Source organism: Drosophila pseudoobscura, chromosome X, assembly GCF_009870125.1.
Source record: "Drosophila pseudoobscura strain MV-25-SWS-2005 chromosome X, UCI_Dpse_MV25, whole genome shotgun sequence".
Taxonomy (NCBI): Eukaryota; Metazoa; Arthropoda; class Insecta; order Diptera; family Drosophilidae; genus Drosophila; species Drosophila pseudoobscura.
In genome coordinates this window covers 59541323-59560895 of record NC_046683.1, presented here as the reverse complement: position 1 = coordinate 59560895, position 19573 = coordinate 59541323, and the positions used below count along the sequence as shown (strand labels likewise).

General features: G+C 43.2%; 1 protein-coding gene across 2 annotated transcripts in view; it reads left to right on the top strand.

Moving 5' to 3' along the window:
• The first annotated feature begins 6015 nt into the window (after positions 1-6015).
• The window catches only part of Con (leucine rich repeat protein connectin), a 119529-nt gene continuing 105971 nt past the window's right edge, over positions 6016-19573 (top strand). For both annotated transcript variants that reach the window (XM_033382786.1, XM_033382784.1), the window contains exon 1: positions 6016-6048. The gene's annotated coding sequence lies outside the window, so the exon portion shown is untranslated. The remainder of the gene's footprint in view (positions 6049-19573) is intronic.

Below are 19573 nucleotides of genomic sequence, written 5' to 3'. Positions count from 1 at the left end.
AGGCATTTTCCGCATCCTTTGTTGGCAAATCTCAGGGCACTGGAAAAAATGCAAAATTCGCAATACACGAAGGGGGTGGCAGAATCGATGATTCCCCCCCGCCCCCCCCCTGTTCGAGTGTGTCTCTGTGCCACAAATGGGCATCCAATGATGCAGCAACATTGTCAAAGCAATCGTAACAAATGAAGTCAACAGTCTGGCTTGTTGAAGCTGACGGGTTCTTTTTTTTTCCTACTGCCGTTGCTGCAACTTGAAATGCAACACTCCATGGCACAGCAGCAGCAGCGACAGAGGAGGCCACACGGAGTAGGCATGCAACACACATTACTAATATGACACGGCTCTCTCACACAGACAGACACAGAGACACACGCGGGCTGCTGTTAGCGACATCCCACTGCTGCAGCTCTCGAGTTGCAGCTTCAAGTACCCCCGACGCCGTGGCGTGTGTGGCATGTGTGAATTTATGGCATGGAACACGGAAATACGAGCCGGATGACGATGACGGGCGTCAATTGCAGAAGGATGGCAAACCCCCTCCCCCCTCCCCCTGCCCCCTTCATGGAATGGCGCTGATTATGAAATGCGTCTCATTAAAAGGAGAAAACCTCAGTCTGGAACCGACACGCCCTGCTACAGCTACTGGCCACCCTTCTGCCACTCCTATTGCCGCCTTCCGCCTCCTGCCTCCTGCCTGCTCTTCTCTGTCTGACCTAATTCCCGTTTTGGGCCAGAGCCTCATAAAGTTTTGCCACTCTCTGGCTGCCGCTGCTGCAGGGACCGGGACAGCTGTCACAGTATCTCATCCCCACAAATATTTTGATATGCAGCAGCAGCTCTTCTCCTGCTGCTCCTGCTCCTCCTCCTGCTGCTGCTGGTTTGCTGTTTAGGAAAAATCCCAAGCACAAATTGACAACATACAGTTTTGCCACAATATTTTTACATCTGCATGCAGCAGCGGGTGGGGGGGAGGAGGAGGAGGAGGAGGATGAGGATGTGGCTGGAAATGTGTGTGGCCAAGAGGACACTCCAAATATTTGGTTGGCCCATATAGTAATTGTGGCCCATGCGGTTTATGGCTAATTTCCAAGGGGTTGGACATGTGTGTGTGTGTGTGTGTGTGTGTGCGGCAGGTTCTCCAGAGAGTTTGTCGCAATTAAAATTCATGGATCCACACACAGATTTGTCCTGAGGTTTGTTCTGGTTTGACATTCATTTAAACATTCAAAAACATTCATGGACAGACTCTGATGCTCCGATGGCTTCTCCACACAAAAGAATTTAATGAAAAAAATGTTGCTGTAAATAAATGTAATCCCCTTGGCCCCCCCCCTACCTCCTTGCTACCCACGAAAAAAGCTTTTGCCAGTTTCCATGGCTTTGAAACTGGAGGGGATTTTGTGCGGTACCGTACCTGGTTGTTCATAGAGTTCTAGGGCATGCTGTATTCGTGTGTGGGCGTATAGGACAGCGGGAAACCTTGGCGAACGATAGTAGAGGTCGAAAGGAATGTGGAGAACGAGAGACTGACTGCACCGAAGACAAGCTCAGACACGTCCACGAAAGAAACAGCGCAGCGGCCGGCAGAGGACAGACGCAGAACAATTAATTACCGCAGTCGTCGGCAAAAGAATATAGAGAGAGGGAGACGGAATGCACCGAAGGCAAGGGCAGACAAGTCCACGAAGCCAAGCTCACAAACGTCCATAAAAACGAAGCCCACATACGTGCACGAAGCCAAAGCAGCGAAAATAGAAACACAGTGCACGAGAGAGATCTTGCTAAAGAGCAGAGCAGCGCAGCGCAGCGGCAGAGGACAGATGCAGAACAATTAATTACCGCAGTCGTCGGCAGCACCAGCACGGGGGGAGAAAAGAATATAGAGAGAGGGAGACGGACTGCACCGAAGGCAAGCTCAGACACGTCCACGAAGACAAGCTCACGAACGACCCCGAAGCCGAAGCAGCAAAGTGCACGAGAGAGATCTAGCCAAAGAGCAGCGCAGCGGCAGAGGACCGACTGGAAGTGACGACTCGACGCCCACGACTGCAACCAGCAGCAACGCCAGCGTCAGCGTCAGCTTCAGCAGCAGATCGATCTAGCAGCTTTGCCAGTGCCAAAAGGTCTGCCGTTCTCTCTTTTGGGCATTACATATGTACATACATACATATATCTCTTATGAATTTTTATTCCAAGAGCTGAATATCCCAGAGCTGTAGGGAGGGTATCCCTCGAGTCGAAATTTCCTTCCATTTGTGTTGTATGTTGTTTTTTTCTGGTTGTTTTCGCCTGGCCGTAAGACTGCTTTGCATGTTAATCTGCGGTAGGGCCATGGGCCCGGGAGGGCGCTCGCAGGCAATGACCTAATTCTGTCAACAAAATATCAAAAGGCGCCATAGACACCAGTCAAAGATACATATGAGCTCACCCCCAATACACACACTCACACACACACACACATACACACGGCTATAATCATGGTAGCTCGGTGAGTGTGTGTATGGGCTGAGGAGCTTACGAGGGATCCAGGAGCAACAGCAGTCAGCACGGGCTAAAAGGCTGGTCGCCAGGCAGCACCACAGGACTCTGCTCCCTTGGCCATTTAACACTTTCATATTTCGTAGTCGTCGTCGTTGTCGTCCTCGTCGTCCTCGTCGTCGCCAGGTTGTTTACCGCCTGCGGGACCCAACCGACTTTTACTTTGCATAGGAGCTAGGCGGAGGGGGATCTCGGCTCCCTACGGAGTCCCGCACGTTTATACACTTTGCCATGCTATGGTGCCTCAGCCGCTGCCATATTTGTGTCTCCCCGGGCGCCCATTTCTGGGAGCAAAAGTGGGGAACGGTGCCGGTATCCCCCCCTCCGCTTTTTGTTTCGACTGGGAACGTGGCAAACAATTTATCAAACAAAATATGCACTTGAAATGCACACAGAGAGAGATTCTCTCCCTCTCTCTCTCTCGCTGCACGCTGCAGTGCATTTTTATTCAATTTTTTCGGGCATCCCCCCCTCCCCCCTCTCGAACCATCCATCCTCCCGCATATCGTGAGTTTTTCGGTGATAAAGTGCGCCACTGAAATGAATTCGTAAGTGCCAGGAGACCGGGTACCAGGGACCTGGTTCCCCATTTGGGCCAACAAATTTATGGCCAACGATTCTTCCGGTGAAGCAGGCCTCTGGTCCCTGGACTCTAGACTTTTGACTGAAAACGAGAACTAGTTTTTAAAGTGAAAGGATCAAGAGACAGAGATGTTCTTCTTAGCCACAAGTTGTGCTCTGCAACTCACTCCCCCCCCTCCTTGGGGGTCGGAGTTCTATTTTTGGGCAAGACATTTCGCCGTGCATTTTTCCGTGCAACAAGAACGTGAACGTGAACTTTCAGTCTCGCTGCCAATTAAAACTTAAATTATTCTATTTTGATTTTGTCCAATGGCTGGTTGACATGCAACACCGTGCCACGCCCACGGGGCCAGAACGCCTTCTCGTGTGGCGATGCGAAATACGTGGAAATGTTGGCAAAGGGGGGGCTTTCTTTTCATACTATTTTCGGACTGTTCCCACTAGAACTGCACCCACTAGATCTGTTCCGATTGGAACGGTTCCCACTAGAACTGTTCCCATTAGAACTGTTCTCACTGGAACTGTTCCCATTAGAACTGTTCCCACTAGAACTGCTCCCACTAGATGTGTTTCTATTACAAATGTTCCCACAGCTTTTTCCACCAAAGCTGTTCCCCTTAGAACTGTTCCCAACCCAACTGTTCCCACTTTAAATACAACGCCTACACAAAGATCTCCCCACAAAAGCTGTACCTAGCAAAACTGTTCCCACTTGGCTTGGCATTACCATCCGTTCCCACCGCAAAAACTAAAACCCCGAGGACTCTTACCATTTTTCCACTCTCCTGCAATTGGTAACCCGCTTTAAGCAATCCTTTAACGGTGTCCCACTCCCAAAACCCTTCCCCACTATGCCATGGCCTCTCCATTAATCCCCGTCCCCCGCACTTTATCGATTTCCTTTGCCCGACTAATGCAAACCGATAAATCTGCTGAATGAGTCGATTTGTAGGTAGACAACGTTTACGTTTACGTTTGTCTCCTCGCAGCTGGGCCCCCCCACACCCCCCCAGAGAGAGGGGGGAGAAGGACCTAAGCTCCAATCCAATCCACTCCATTCGGCTGGCAAAATGCGGTACCAAAATGGGGCCTAATGTACCACCCCCCCCACATTCAGTGGGTCATAATGAACTGTTGCTATTGTTTGTTATTAGTTTTTATGGCTGTTGCTTCGGGCATTGTTATGGCCCCAGGGCTCCACACATCCGCAGCTCCTACCGTACGCCCAGTGGCATATTTTTCGTAGCGAAAGAGGGGGGGGGGGGGGGGGGGGGGGGGGTGGGGGGAAATGTAATTTGTCTCCATTTTTATCATTAAAATAACAATTAAAGCTTTTGTGTGGCCCCCATGTCCTCCGTGCTGTGAATGTGTGCCGCATTTGCGGTCTATATATCATTACGAGTGCTGCACACACACACACACACACACATACACAAACACACACAGACAGACATGTGGCATGTTGTAGTTTTATGGCTTGTAAACATTCGTACTTATTGTTAGAGGAAAATTACATGCCTATGGGTTCACTTTTCCACCAGCCTCCCCCCCACCCCCCGCCCCCTCTTCTCTGCGGACGCGTTGGATGAGTCAATAGTCAATCAATATTAGTTAATACGATTATGAGGACACACTATTACTAATGTTAATGAAGTTAATCAACTGCGATGACAACATTATGGTCTCCCAATCAACTTTATGGCCCTCCAGAGATGGCCCCCAGTTTGCAATTTGCTTCTGCAGCCATTAGTCTTGCATGTTCACAATGCATAAACATACAGATACATATGTATCTGTGTCGGTATCTATTGTATCTGAAGGCGTAGCAGTCGAAAGGTGTGGCAAAGATTGAGGACGGTGGCGGGCGGAGGGGGGGGGGGGGCTTTTAGCAACATGAAAATGCTTTATGGCAATTAAAAAGGTAATACATCAAATGAAAAATATACCAACTACAATACATGCCCCCCATATGCATGTTCTACAAGGTTTTTGCTCTATTTTGAAAAATCCTAGAGAGAGAAAAACAATTGGAAATGACATGAAATGGAATAACAATATTTAAAAGATTCGTAGAGGAGTGGGAATAGGTCAATTTTACAGGTCAAATGCAGCTGCAATTGGAATGTCGAATGTCAAACACCTGTACACACAGTCCACACAGTCCACACAGTCCACTCCCCTCTCCCCCTCTCTCCAATACAAAGAGAGAGAGAGAGAGAGAGAGAGAGAGGTTTTTTCTTGTTTGAGGGTCAATCGTGAAAAATATACAAAAGTATTTGTGTAATACATACGATAAGCACCCGCTTATTGATCCACTTGCCATGCCACCCCCCCCCCCCCCCCCCCCACCCCAAAGGGGGCTGGGGGTCGGGGTACAGCGTAATTTTGGCAAACATTCAGCTATCGGACGCCATATTGGAAAATATACGAATCCGATTCATAGACGATTGGACACCGTCTAAACAAATGACACGTATGTGTGTGTGTGTGTGTGTGTGTGTGTGTGGGGGGGGGGAAGAGGGAGGAGTGACAGGAGACAGGCGACAGACCCCGGAGTCCATGCACATATTATGTGCATATAATACTTTGCATAATTTGTACAGCAATTAGAAGTACAGTCGGCGACTGATTAGACATGTACTGGATTAATCAAGCAGTGCATTAGCCAAGCAGGGCCCAACACAAAGCAGTCCAAAGCAGGCCATTCGCCCGAGCAGTGTTTTTTTTTTTTTAAATAATTAAATAACCCAAATTTCATTGCACATCTCTCGAATTACGAAAATAGTTTTGTTTATAGAAAATTAGAGAAGCCAATACCGGAAATCCGGCAGATATTCACCTTTTTTTTGTTGTTTGTTTGGAAGCAATTCGAATGATGGCATTTCTCTTTTGCAGATTTCGTTGGAAGACAACAGCCCAAGTGCGAAGGTATGTTTACAACTTTTATTGGCTCATCTTGCACACACACACACACATACATACTGTATGCACTGTATGTGCTGTATTTTTGGGGTTCATTTCGGGGGCTGGCATTCGCATTTGATTGCAATTTGTGCAATATCAATATGCAATATGCATTCCAATAAATCACTTTCAAGTCCGAGCCGGCCTTTGTTCTCCAATATCCCCTATATTTTCATACTGAATGTCTTTTTTTTTTTTTCGTTTGTTTTTTTCTATCGATTGTGTGTGTGTTTGTGTGTTGTATTTGCAATTCATTTTACAAATGGCAAACAAATTTAGTAAACAACAAACCAATCCAAACAGAAAACAAATACCTAAATATCCAAACAAATCAAAGGATTGCCTCATCATTCGTATCGAATCGAATTGAATTGAAACGGAATGCAATATGAAAAGAAATATTCTCACAAAATATTGTTTTCATCGAATAAATATGTTTGCCGTAAAACGTTTTAGCCGAAAGAAAGCAAATCTCTTAACGAGGCAGAATGTTTGTTAATTAGCAAGGGGGAGGGGTGGGGGGGCGGGGGAAGGAAACAAGTGCGGGGCGGACAGTGTAGGGTCGTCTTCCCATTAGACACTCGTGTAGGGCGGGGCGGGGGGCTTGGAGGCGGCTACGGCTAAAAGTACAAGTCTTTGTAATGCAAATCGTTACGCAAATGTTGCCCGAGAAAAATATGAAATGAAGTCATCCCTTCTGCTGCCCTGGCCACCCTGGCCACCCTACCACCCTGCCACCATGCCACGGTGCCACTCAGTGTATCCCACACACAGAGAAAGAGCGAAAGGGGTTATGCAAAGTCAAGCAACCTGAAAAAGACACATTTGTGATGCAAATTTGACTCCTGCTCATGCCGCCTGCCCATGCCATCCCTTTTTCGGATAGCTGCCTCCCCATGGCAACGTGTAAATCAGGCAAAGTACGTGGTCTTTTGGTCTTTTACCTGCCATCGGGTGTGCCTGGGCGCCGGTGCCACCCGAAAAAATATGCAACAATTTTTTGCCTCTGCTCCAGCGCTCTGTGTTTGCCCAACTTTTGCTAGAGAGACTTCCCTGTCCCTACCGCGAGGGCTATGATGATTGTGTCAAGCTGTTTGCAAAGGAAAAAGTATACCAGAAAGAAGGAGGAGTCCTGAAGGAATGATCGTCGAAAGGGTTTTCAATGAAAGTCGTTTTCTAGTATTTTTTAATGGATCGATAGGTGTCTAATGATTATATACAGAGATTTATGATTTTTTAGCATTTAAGTGCAGTATTTTAACACATTTTAGTATGTTTTTTTGCCATACCCCACGATTATCTAGTTTTTTTGCATGTATTTTTCTTAGTCGAAGTATTTTCGATCAAGTTTCCGATAATTTTGTAGTAGTTATCGATATATAGACTCCACTTAGATGATATTTAGTATTTTTGATGCATTTTTATTTTAAATTTTAATAAATTTTAGTATTTTTTTGGCATACCCCACGATTATCTAGTAGTTTTTGCATGTATTTTTCTTAGTGGAAGTATTTTTGATCAAGTTATCGATAATTTTGTAGTAGTTATCGAAATATAGATTCCACTTGGATGATATTTAGTATTTTTGACGAATTTCTAGAATTTTTTTGCCTGAAAAACGAAGGACCTGCACAGGGTATCCACAGATTCGTTCTTGAGAGAATACAAATTTGTTGCCGGTTTTTTTTAATATAAGCTGATGTTGCAGCAATGGGGCGTGGCAATGGGTGAGAGTAGTGGCAGTGCCGGGAGATGTGTATCCCCCCCCCCCCCCAGAGTGGCGCTCTCTCTCAAAGCTTGTTTACACGCGACAAACATTTGCCCTGCGAATCGTTTTGCCTCTGCTATGAAATAATTACATATGCATGACAGACTACAGCCCGTACCGCCCCCGCCCAGCCCCCGTCCGGGACCCTAAGTCTCAAAGTGTGGGCGTATTCAATCGGTGGCAATATGTACATGCAGATATCTGAAGAAGAGTGAGAGGGAGAGGGAGGGGGAGGCCGGACTGGCTGGCCGGAGGCTATGGCTACTGGAAATTGCGTATACGACGTGTGTGCGCGCGTGGGAAAGGTGGGAGGGGGGGGGGGGTTGGGGGCTAGTGTCTGCCCCGCCACGTAATGACCATGGCCATTCGGCCAATTGTTGTTTTAAATTAATTAATTTCGTTTTCATTAGTAACAGTAGAAGCAGTATCGGCAGGAGCAGCAGGACACAGTGGGGGGGGGGGGGGGGGGGGGTGGCGTTGGGGGGGGGGGGGCAGCTTTTTTTTTTTAATTTTATGCTTTTATTTGCCATTATTTGTGGGCTATTTGGCAATTTTCCACCATCGAAAGCGATTTTCGCGCCACTAATTATTATTTAAATTTAAATTTTGATACGCCACTGCCACATGCCACTTGCCAGTGCCACCGGACACCGTACACAAAATGGGATTATTTAAATAAATAAAATTCATGGCGAAAAAACCAGAAAAAACGAATCAAGAAGCTAGTCCTCACGGCCCATAAAGTACAATGCATGTAAAAGTAAAACGCGGTTGCATGCCAATTATCCAGAGACCCGACAACAATATTTACAAAGAGATGGAAACTCCATTTGCGACGCCCCCGACTGAAATGCTGCAAAAAGTGTTCATTTTAACACAAATATCACGGGTAGATCCATTTTCCATATTTTCGCAACAAAAAACCAAAAGAATTAAGTATTTTTTGATATCGCAAACCATTTTAAGGTTTTATCAGTCATAGTATGAGTGTTTTACGAAAGACGATTACTTTTGGAGGTTTTGAATTTTTGTATTTCTATTTTTCTAGGAATGTTGTAAAGAAAAAAATTACTATCTAGTATTTACATATATATGTATATATACATATATACAAATCTAAGCCTTTCAGCAGATTCATGATTTTGTAGAGTTTTTTGTAAGTTTTGGTTTTTATTGAATTATTAATGATTTTGTTTTCCTATTTTATAGACATTTTTGTAATGTTCTAGTATTTTTTTTATCAAATTTTCGAACATTATTAGACTACTATCCGGTGCTATTAATGACTTTTTAGTATTTTTTGTCCAAAGTTTTTTTTTCTTATCGAATTAGTGATGATTTTTTTTTTGTATTTTATAGAAATTTGTTTGTAATGTTTTAGAATTTTTTTTTATGAAATTAGCGAACATTTTTGAGTACTATACGATGCTGTTAATGATTTTTTAGTATTTGTTTAACTAGAGTATATTTTTATATTTTATTTTTATTTTACATTATATTTTTGTTTTTTATCGAATTTTTTACTGTTTTTTTTTTTTTTTTGATAATTTGTAGAAATTTCTGTGGGGTTCTAGAATTTTTTACCAAATTAGCGACAAATTTGGTAATATACGTATATTATATTATATTATATTATATAAGTGATATTACGTATTAATATCAGATGCTTTTAATGATGTCGTAGTATTTTTTTAACGAGAGTAATTTTTGTATATATTTTTTAGCAAGTAATTTTTATACTATTATTTTTTTTTTATTTCTATTTTTTTTTTTTAATCGAATTATTGTTTTTTTTTTGTATTTTATATATGTAAATATTTGTGGGGTTCTAGTATTTTAATCAAATTACCGACAATTTTCGAGTACAATATAGTGCTATTAATGCCATGCCAGCAGTTTTTAGGATACTTTAATACTATTAATAACGAAAGTATTTTTTCCGAATCTCTAATATTTTAAATAGCATGTATTATCTTAAACTTGCTAGTATTTTTGATAGAACTATTAATACTTGTGTAGTATTTTTTCCATGATATCTTTTGCAAGCAAATAAGGGGATCTATGGGTAATGGACGGGACTTTTTACACTTCTTTTGGGCTTCAACTGTCCAGAGATGCCCTTTTTGGTTGGCTGGGCTCACCATTGACTTTCCGTTCGCCCCATCCGTTGCGCCCGTACAGTTTCCAGGCAATTGCAATTATTTTTTACGAGTATCTCCATTGGATGTGATCTGCCGCCGCCACCGCCGCCGCTTGTTTATAAACCGATTTCTGCATTGTAATCCGCCGATTTGGCAGGCAGCACAGGCGACTCTCTTTCTCGCTGCATGCGTGCTTACCAAGCAAAATCCCAGGCCCCACACACAGCCCGCCCCACAAGCCCCCACACCCACAGCCAGCCCCAGTCCCAGCCCCCAGCCCCCAGCCTCCAGCCCCCAGTGCAAGTGCAATGGTCCGGATCCGAGCATTACATTGTAATTACAGCCAAATGCAACTTTGTCTGTGGGGCAAAAGAGGCAAATTTATGGCGCGGGGGCTGCTGTTGCTGTTGCTGTCGTTGCCTCCTTTTTGGGGCCAACAACAAAGTGAAATTTTAATGCAAACTAATGCAAAATCTTTCGATATACAGCGGAGGAGGAACAACAGCGACGGCGGCAACAAAATACATAAATTGAAAAGCAGAATGCAAAGCACATCCTGGTTGGGTTGGGTGGGGTGGGGCGTGGTGGGGTGGGCAGAAGCCTCGTCCTTGGCAACGCAGCAAAAGACAAATGAGTCTGCATCAATCTTAATTAATTATTTAAACGCAACGGGCATGGAAATGGCGTCGTCGTCGTCGTCGTCGTCGTCGTCTGCCATTAAAGCAGCAGCAGAGATGCCAGAAAACTGCTGGGAACTGAGAATGGATATGCGACCCCGCACTGTACTCTACTGACAACTGACGTTTCCTTTTTGGTTTTGGAATTTGCCTTTTGTCTTGCGCGTAATTAAAACGAAAGCCTTTTGATATTTAAATTATTTTTCATAAATTGCATTCGCAGCAGCAGCAGCAAAAAACGACAAGAACAGAAACAACAGCAGCAGCAGCAGCCACAGCCACAGCCACAGGGCTGCTCAAGACAGGTTGAATGTGGCATACCCCAACACATCAAGGGCTCAGAGCCGGGTCTAAAGGAACTCGCTAATCGGTGGAGGGGCAGTTTCAGGGCAGTTTCATTGAAAGAAACATAGTTTCGGTGCAGCCTTTTTCATGGTTTACTCCATTTGTACGCTGTTTTCTTTGAGAAAACCAAAAATCGAGCTTCTTTAGACCCAAAAAGTAGTCGCTACTGATGGGATTTACCATTTTATTGAACGATTAAAGAGTTTCTAATATTTTAAAACCAAGTTTTCTTTAAGTTTCAGGTATTTATGGGGTTATCAAAGGTTATTCTTCCCTAAAAGGGCTTTTTTTTTAATAACACTTTTTATAGAATTATATAAATTACTTTTAAGTAATTTCTATCGATAACCTTCAGGTTTTTATTTGTATCGTATTATAGGTATTTTTTTTTACAAATATCTATGACTTTTTAGTATTTTAATTGATCTTATCTATATTTCTTAGTTTTTATCGAGGATTTATATTTTTTTGCAACTTTTTACATAAATTTCTAGTATTTTTTAGCTCTAGTGATCGATAACATCATAGAAGTTGTATAATACCAGCGACAACTTTTTAGTATTTTTGATCATGGTATTTTTTCTATTGAAAAGTCGATAATTCATGAAAATGATTGTAGTTGTTGTTACCAAGATCTATAACTTTTTATCATATTTATCGATCTTATCGATATTTTTTGGTTTTTATCGAGGAGTCATATTTTTTCGTATAAGTTTTTCCATAAATTTCTAGTATCTCTTTGCTCTAGTGATCGATAACTTCATAGATGTTCTATAATACTAGCGATAACTTTCTGGTATTTATAATCATTGTATTTTTGCTATCGAAATATCGATAAATCATCAAAATTATTGTAGTTTCTGAGGGTCCAAGATCTATGACTTTTTAGTATTTTTATCGATCTGTCGATATTTTTAGGTTTTTATCGAGGATTTCTAGTTTTTGGTATAAGTTTTTAAATTAAATTATAGTATTTTTTAGCTCTTGTTATCGATAACATCATAGATGTTTTATAATGCTAGCGATAACTTTTTAGTATTTTATATCATGGTATTTAAGCCAATCGATTGGGATTTGTGCAATAAATAAACAGCAATCGCCTCATAATCATGTACTTTGATATGGGGGACCATGTGGGAAGCCCTGCTGGACTCCTTTTTCCCCGTGTGCCGTTAGAGGGCAGGACCTGCCACATGCCACATGCCACATGCCACAGGCCACTTGCTAGTGCCTGCTGCTTCCATTTAATGCAGAAACCATGAGCCGCGGAGCTGGCATTAGGTTAATTTGCCGTGTGGCTTCGTGTTTAAATTAACTCTCGGCTACACTCTCGAAGCAAATATCAAGTGCCACACACACATGAGGCAGGCCGCAGCAGCAGCAGCAGCAAATGTCAATCAGTGCCAGTGGCAGTTGATGCCACACCCTAACAGCCCCTGACCACAGCCACAGCCCAGAGAGGAGCAAAGAAGTGCCATAAAAAACAAGTCAAGAATCAAAAGCCACTTGCCACAGAAGGTGGCCCCACTTGCCACCACTCTCTCTGCTCCTTTCTCCACTATCTCTCCACTCTCTCTTCTCTCTTCCCTCTCTCCCTTCTCTCCCTTCTCGCCTTTGGTTGCCGCCTAGTAATTATGATTAATCTCATTTAAATTAAATGCCTTAATTGTGGCGCCGCGCGTCTTGTCATTAAATGATTTTTATCATAGATACAAAATATAATTTGCTGACAGCCAAGAGGCGGCACCTGCCACTGCCACTGCCACTGTCACCACTCCTTGTTGCCCCGCTTGCAACAAAAGCTTGCCGTGTCTGCCACAGGGCTTGCTGCTGCTGTTGCTGCTGCTGCTTAAGTTGTGTCTGTGGAATGACATTTATAGAGATTAAATCCTTGCTTTTAGCGTTTAATCCGTCGTTTTATCGGGTGAAACGATGGGCGCCGCCACACCCACCCACAGCACGGGTTCGTACGGTTTTTGGGGTCTGCGGCTCCTGCGGTCGTGGACTGCTGTCCCGCTGTCCTGCTCTCCTGCTGTCCCTGCCAAAGGGACTCCTGTGGGGTGGTCCTGTGGATTGTCTCCTCTCCCATCAGTGTGTTGGTATTATTGTAAAAGATAAAGCCGCACAGAGCGAGTGCCGGCACGGAATGAATCACAGATTTCAAGCGGTAATTGTCGAAAAGCTGTTGCTCTAGTTGCAAGGTTGCAAGGCTCCTGCTACGGCAGTGCAACCAGTGAAGCCATTAGCTGGGTAAATATTATTTTATTCAATTAAAATGCAAGCTGCCGCTCAGTTTATCTTTTAGTTTTATCCCTGCCACAGATGGAACCCAAAAAAACAAATTGCTTGTTAATAAACCCATCTCTGCCCCATGGAGGGAGGGGCGGGGGGCGTGGGGGGTGTCTGCCCCATTCGCATGTTAACCTTTTACCTGATTTTGTTGCCCAAATGTCTGTTGCTTTACTCTTTATTTAGTGTCAATCGCTTGTCTGCTGCAAAACAAAAAAAATACCCATAGATTTCCGCTTTGACGGTGGCGAAAAAAATCCATATTGATTTCCCTTTTTGAGGGCGACAAAAAATTCGCACAAAAAACCAGCCGTGTTGTCAATGGCATATTGATGGTTAATTACATTTTTCCAGATTTAAATAATGAATCACTCGAAAAGTCGAACAAAACCAATGCCTTTTGTTTGCTGCTCAAATTGATGCAACTTTTTGTGGCAGCCACTCGGAAAGTGCGTGGCTTATCTGCTGCACCGAAAGCCCAATTTCATTGAGTATTCCAGGCCCCTAAAAGCCTTATGCCCTTTTCCACCATCCCGCAAATATCTTTTATTTTTGAGCATATTATTGTTTTACTTAAATAAATAATAATAATAATGAATATGAGGTGTTTCTGGTATAGTTTATTATGTAATCGATCAATTTGTGGCAGTTATCAAAGTTATCGTTTGCGTTTCAGTAGTTTTTGGAATAGAATTAGCGTATTTTTAGGGGTTTCATATCTTTATAGGTATTATCGATAACCCTTTAGTATTTGTGTTGTATGAATATCGAGTATTTTTGCCATTTCAATAGTTTTTAAATTTTGGTAGAATTTTTTCCTGTGCATTTATAGTATTTTTGCCATCAAAGTATTATTTATCAAAGTTATCGATTCCTTTTAAGTATATTTGAGTATTTTTACCAGTTTATTTCTTCATCGGTGCCATCGATTCATCAACCATCGATATTTATGTTCTACGAGTATCTATAGTATTTTTGGCGTTTAAGTAGATTCTAAATTTCTAAATATTTTTTAGAATTTTGTTCTATGAATTCCTAATATTTTTGTCATCAAAGTATTAACGATAAGAGTTATCGATTCTGATGAAGGGTAGAGTTTAAGATTTTCATCGGTGTTATCGATAACATTTTATTATTTGTGTTCCATGAATTTCTAGTATTTTTGCCATCATAGTATATTTTTAATCACAAATCGATTCGCTTTCAGTAGTTTAGAAATTTTTAAATTTTTTTAGATATTTTTTTCCTATGAATTTGTATTTTTGTCACCAAAGTATTATAAATAAAAATTATCGATTCCGTTCCAGTAGTTTTCCTATTTTAACGAGATTAAAATGCTTATCGGCGTTATCGATAACATTTTAGTATTTGTATTCCATGAATTTCTAGTATTTTTGTCATCAAAAATCGATGCCATTTCAGTAGCATTATTGTAGATTTGTTTTCCTTTAAATTTCTAGTGTTTTTTGTCCTCAAAGTATTATTTATTAAACTATTGATTCCCTTTCTGTAGTTTAGATTGAGAATTGAAGTATTTTCTACGATTGTATAATTTCTTATTATTAATCGGTATTAATCGATGAAGTTTTTTGTGCTATTTGTGCTGGTCTCGACGTATAATCAGTATTTGATGTATCAAAGCAACAAATTTCCTTGGAATTTCTATATTTGCACCCCGTGCCCCCTGCCACCGTGCCCCCTGCCCCCGTGCCCCCTGCCCCTGTATCGAAAGTACCCTTGCAGCGTGTTTCGTCCTGCCAAACAGTAGTAATATTTCCATTATGATTACACCCTACACTGCTATTGCTGCCGCCGCTTGTGCTGCTGCTGCTGCTGCTGTTGTGTGGCATGTGGCAGTAGCAGTGGCAGTAGCAATGGTACTGTGGCACTTGTATTGTTGGTGTTGGTGTTGGCGTCCAGCGATTGCGTCTAGACGCCGCCCGATTGTTGTTGATGATGATGTTGCCTAAGCGCTGGTCAAATGTGTGGGGACATTCCTGTGTGGGTGTGTGGGGGGAAATTTATGACCCGACGCAGAGAACTGCACAATGCAACCACTTGGGGCAGGAGGCGGGCGGCGGGCAGGGCGGGCCGAGTGGATAATACTCGAATATGTTGGATATTTTTGGTCACGTTTGAATTTATTTGATTGCCGGCACTTTTAGCATTGTTGTAGCCTGACGTTTTATTTAATGCCACTGCCAGTGGCAGCAGTAGCAGAACAGTGGCAAGGGGCAGGCAGTGGCAAGGGGCAGGAGGCAGGAGGCAGGCGGGCAGTGGCATGCGGTGGCCAGTAGCCAGTAGCCAGGGCATGGAAATTGCTCAGGAAACGTACAATTTATTTCAGTTCATTTCTTTTTGCCGCCGCCATTTGGTGCCCCTCTGCCTCTGCCACACAACTGCCAGAGTGGGTGTGTGCCACCGCCCCCCCCGCCCCCCTCTATTGATGTTGATGGTTGCCTACTTTCGATCTTTTGGCATGTCGCAGCGTGGAACGTGGAACGTGAGGTGCCACGGCAATTGTGTTCGAGGCTTGTTTGTGTCTGGGTCTGGCTCTGGGTCTGGTTCTGGGGTTTTGTTTGTCCTACCCGAAAATCGTCATTTGGCGGTCGTCGTCCTCATTGGCGTCCGCGTCTGGGCGGCATAATTTGAGCGTTTGAAGAGTTGCCAAGTTATCAGCCAGACAGGGGCTAGTGGCAGGGGCAGGGGCAGTGGCAGTGCCACCTGGAGACCCAGCATAACAAGCCATTTGATGTTTTCATTTCGAGCTCCCTCCAGAAGCCTTTTGTTTTGCCCCCCAAAGCCAAAAACTCGAACATGAGATACCCTTTGTTTTTTTTTGTGCTGGTCCTGCCACCGCATGTGGTACGCTATCTGTGTGGCATGACAAAAGCATATACATTTTTTTGTATTTGCATAAAGAATGCTGGAGGGGGGCAGGGAGGGGCCTGAGTGACAATGAAATTTAAATATTTATGCCATACGCTTAATATTATTAGACTACCCCGAAAGTTGTGCCCCCCCCCTCCCTGCCAGGCCCCCAGGCCCCCCTTTTGAAACTTATATTAAAACATATTTTGTGCAGATTTCTGGGTTTGGGGGCGGGTTTGGGGGGGTGGGGTGGAGCATAAAAATACCCAAAATATGGAGTCATAATTTGTCTGGGAATTTCTGGTCGTTTTTAGAAGGGGGGGGGGGGGGGGCAAGGCAAATGCGTGGAAATGAAAACGAAAGCAGACGCACACTGGCCGAAAGTGTGGCATGCAACGGAGAAGGGGAGTAGGTCGGTGGGTCGGTGGGTGCCACAAGAACAAACTTAAATGAATAGAAGTCAAAGAATCAAAGTAATGAATCACTCGCAGAAGACCGTGCAACACACTCCATGCCACTTGAAAGCACTCCACTCGGTTGCTGCTTGGTGCTGCTGCTTGCTGGTGCCCCTTGACCCCCACTTGCCCCCATTGCAAACAAATTCAACTGGAAGTGAACTCAACTTGGAGTTGACTTTTGACCGTCAAACGGCGGCAAGCGGCAAGCGGCAAGCGGCAAGTAGCTGTGGCTGTTGCAAGCAGCGAAAACTGTGGAAAGTGTGCGAAAAGTGCATGCAAGCGAAAGTTGCAGCATAAGACACAAAACTGACCCCCCACCCCCTGTCTGATGACCCTGTCCGACCCTTTGCCATTCTGTTAGTTAAGGGAAAAGTTTTTGGAAAAGTATTTTACACCGTTGCAGGCAGCGTTGCAGGCGAAACTGATAGTTGCCTCTTAATAAATGGCAGATGCTTGCCACAAGAAGTGGCAGGCAGGACGAAAGGGAGACGGAACAAATGCAAACGAAATGGAATCTGCGAAGAAGGAAGAAAGGCAGAAGGCCGAATGATAGGAGCCCCTCCCCCGGGGGGTGGGGGGGGGGGGGGGGGGCGGGGGCGGCATGAACATGAAACTCTTTGGCAAAGTAAATGCCACAACGCATGGAAGATGGAAGATGTTTACCATCTCTCCGATGAATGGAGCCGAGCAGGAAACCCTGGCAACAGATCACCCCATCCCCCCATCGCCCCACCCCCACCCCCCTTGGACTGGGTATCAGACCAGGTGTCGTGTGTCTTGGTATCAATTAATTTGTACGGCTTTTAATTGGTGTTGCAATTGCCTGGCGAGGCGACCGGCATTGAACTTCCCATAAAGGCAGGGCGGCAAAACAACTGCACTCCACTGGGGTCAGAGGTTAGGCCCAGCCAGCAGTCCATTAATTGAATCAACAAATGCATAAATAATAATCCTATCCGCACTTTTTTTTGCTGCAAGGACCACACGAAAATGAACAATATTCAATTAATTCAGCAAACAATTATCATCAATTTTCATTAAATTAAATAACAAAAATTAACATAAAACACACGCACACAAGCGCGTGCGAAAAAACAACAAGAACACAGAGAAAATTCAATAAAAATTAGTCCGAAAAAAAACAACAAAAATCCATAGGAAATTCGTTAAAAAATAGTCAGAAAACAACAACAAAAAATAAGAGAAAAATTCGATAAAAAATACTCAGAAAAAAACAACAAAAACACAGAGAAAATTCCATAAAAATTAGTCCGAAAAAAACAACAAAAACTCAGAGGAAATTCGATCAAAAATAGTCCGAAAAAAAGCAACAAAAACGCAGAGAAAATTCGATAAAAAATAGTCAGAAAAAAACAAAAAAAGGACAGAGAAAATTCGATAAAAAATAGTCCAAAAAAACAACAAAAATGAAGAGAAAATTTCGATAAAAATAGTCCGAAAAAAACAACAAAAATCCAGAGAAAATTCCATAAAAAATAGTCCGAAGAAAACAACGAAAACCCAGAAGAAATTCGATAAAAATAGTCAGAAAAAAACAAAAAAAGGACAGAGAAAATTCGATAAAAAATAGTCCAAAAAAACAACAAAAATGAAGAGAAAATTTCGATAAAAAATAGTCCGAAGAAAACAACGAAAACCCAGAAGAAATTCGATAAAAATAGTCCGAAAAAAGCAACAGAAACCCAGAGAAAATTCCATAAAAAATAGTCCGAAAAAAACAACAAAAACAAAGAGAAAATTCGATAAAAAATAGTTCGAAAAATGCAACAAAAATCCAGAGAAAAATCAATAAAAATAGTCCGAAAAAAACAAAAAAAACCAGAGAAAATTCGATAAAAAATATTCAGAAAAAAAAACAAAGAGAAAACTCGATACAAAATAGTCCGAGAAAAGCAACGAAACCCCAGAACAAATTCGATAAAAATAGTCCGAAAACAAAAACAACAAAAACCCAGAGAAAATTCGATAAAATTAGTCCGAAAAAAGGAACAAAAACCCAGAGAAAATTCGATAAAAAATATTCCACTGAAATGTACAGTTTTTTGTTTGTTTTTGTGGCAATTAGCTGTTAATAAAGCCCTGCAGGGGCATGCCCCAGAAATCGGGAAATCCCTAAAGGCAGAATTCAAGGGGATCTTACAGATTGCTGAAGCTGGTGGCCATTGGGCCATTATTAGGGACGAAAACACCTGTTTGAATGGGCTCCCTGAACACCTGAGGGCGCAGACCTTTTCGGAGCGGGGTTAGAGGGTATCTTAGGGTCGCTAGACGTGTGCCACGTGCCACCGACTCCTTCTAATGCCACTCATAATTAACCGTACAAATAAATAGCCATTAAATCGGCTTAAAAAACCTGCAAAAAAAAAACGAGGAAAAAAACGAGTGAAATTTTCGTACTTTCTAAAAGAAAAAGTGCGGGAGAGAAAGAGAGAGCGGGAGAGAGGGCGAGCGCAAAGCGGGCTATTCACACTTACAGGCGCACACTAATACACACTTAAGCACACACACACACACACACACACACACACACACACACACACACTCCTACATAAAAATGCTTTTAAAATGTCAAAGCGCGTAAAAGAAAGCCTCAAAAAACTGAAAGAGCAACAGAGAAAGGGAGAAGGCGAGAGGGAGAGAGTCAAAGGATTGATGTGGCAGGCGCTTGAAATAAGCCAAAAGCAGAGAGGCGGTCCTGGGCGTGGGCGTGTGTGCTTCCGGGGGTCAAAGAGCGTGCCCGTACCCCCGTGGGCTTTGCCTTTCGCATTGCGTATACGTAACGTATACGTGTGCCGTGCTCGGCAAAGCGCGCACTCGCTTCAGAGCATCCATCGCCTAATCAAAAATGCCGCTTTGCATGTGCCGCATGCCGTTTGTGGCATACAGAGGCTTTGTGGCACGCCCATTCAAAAATTTTCC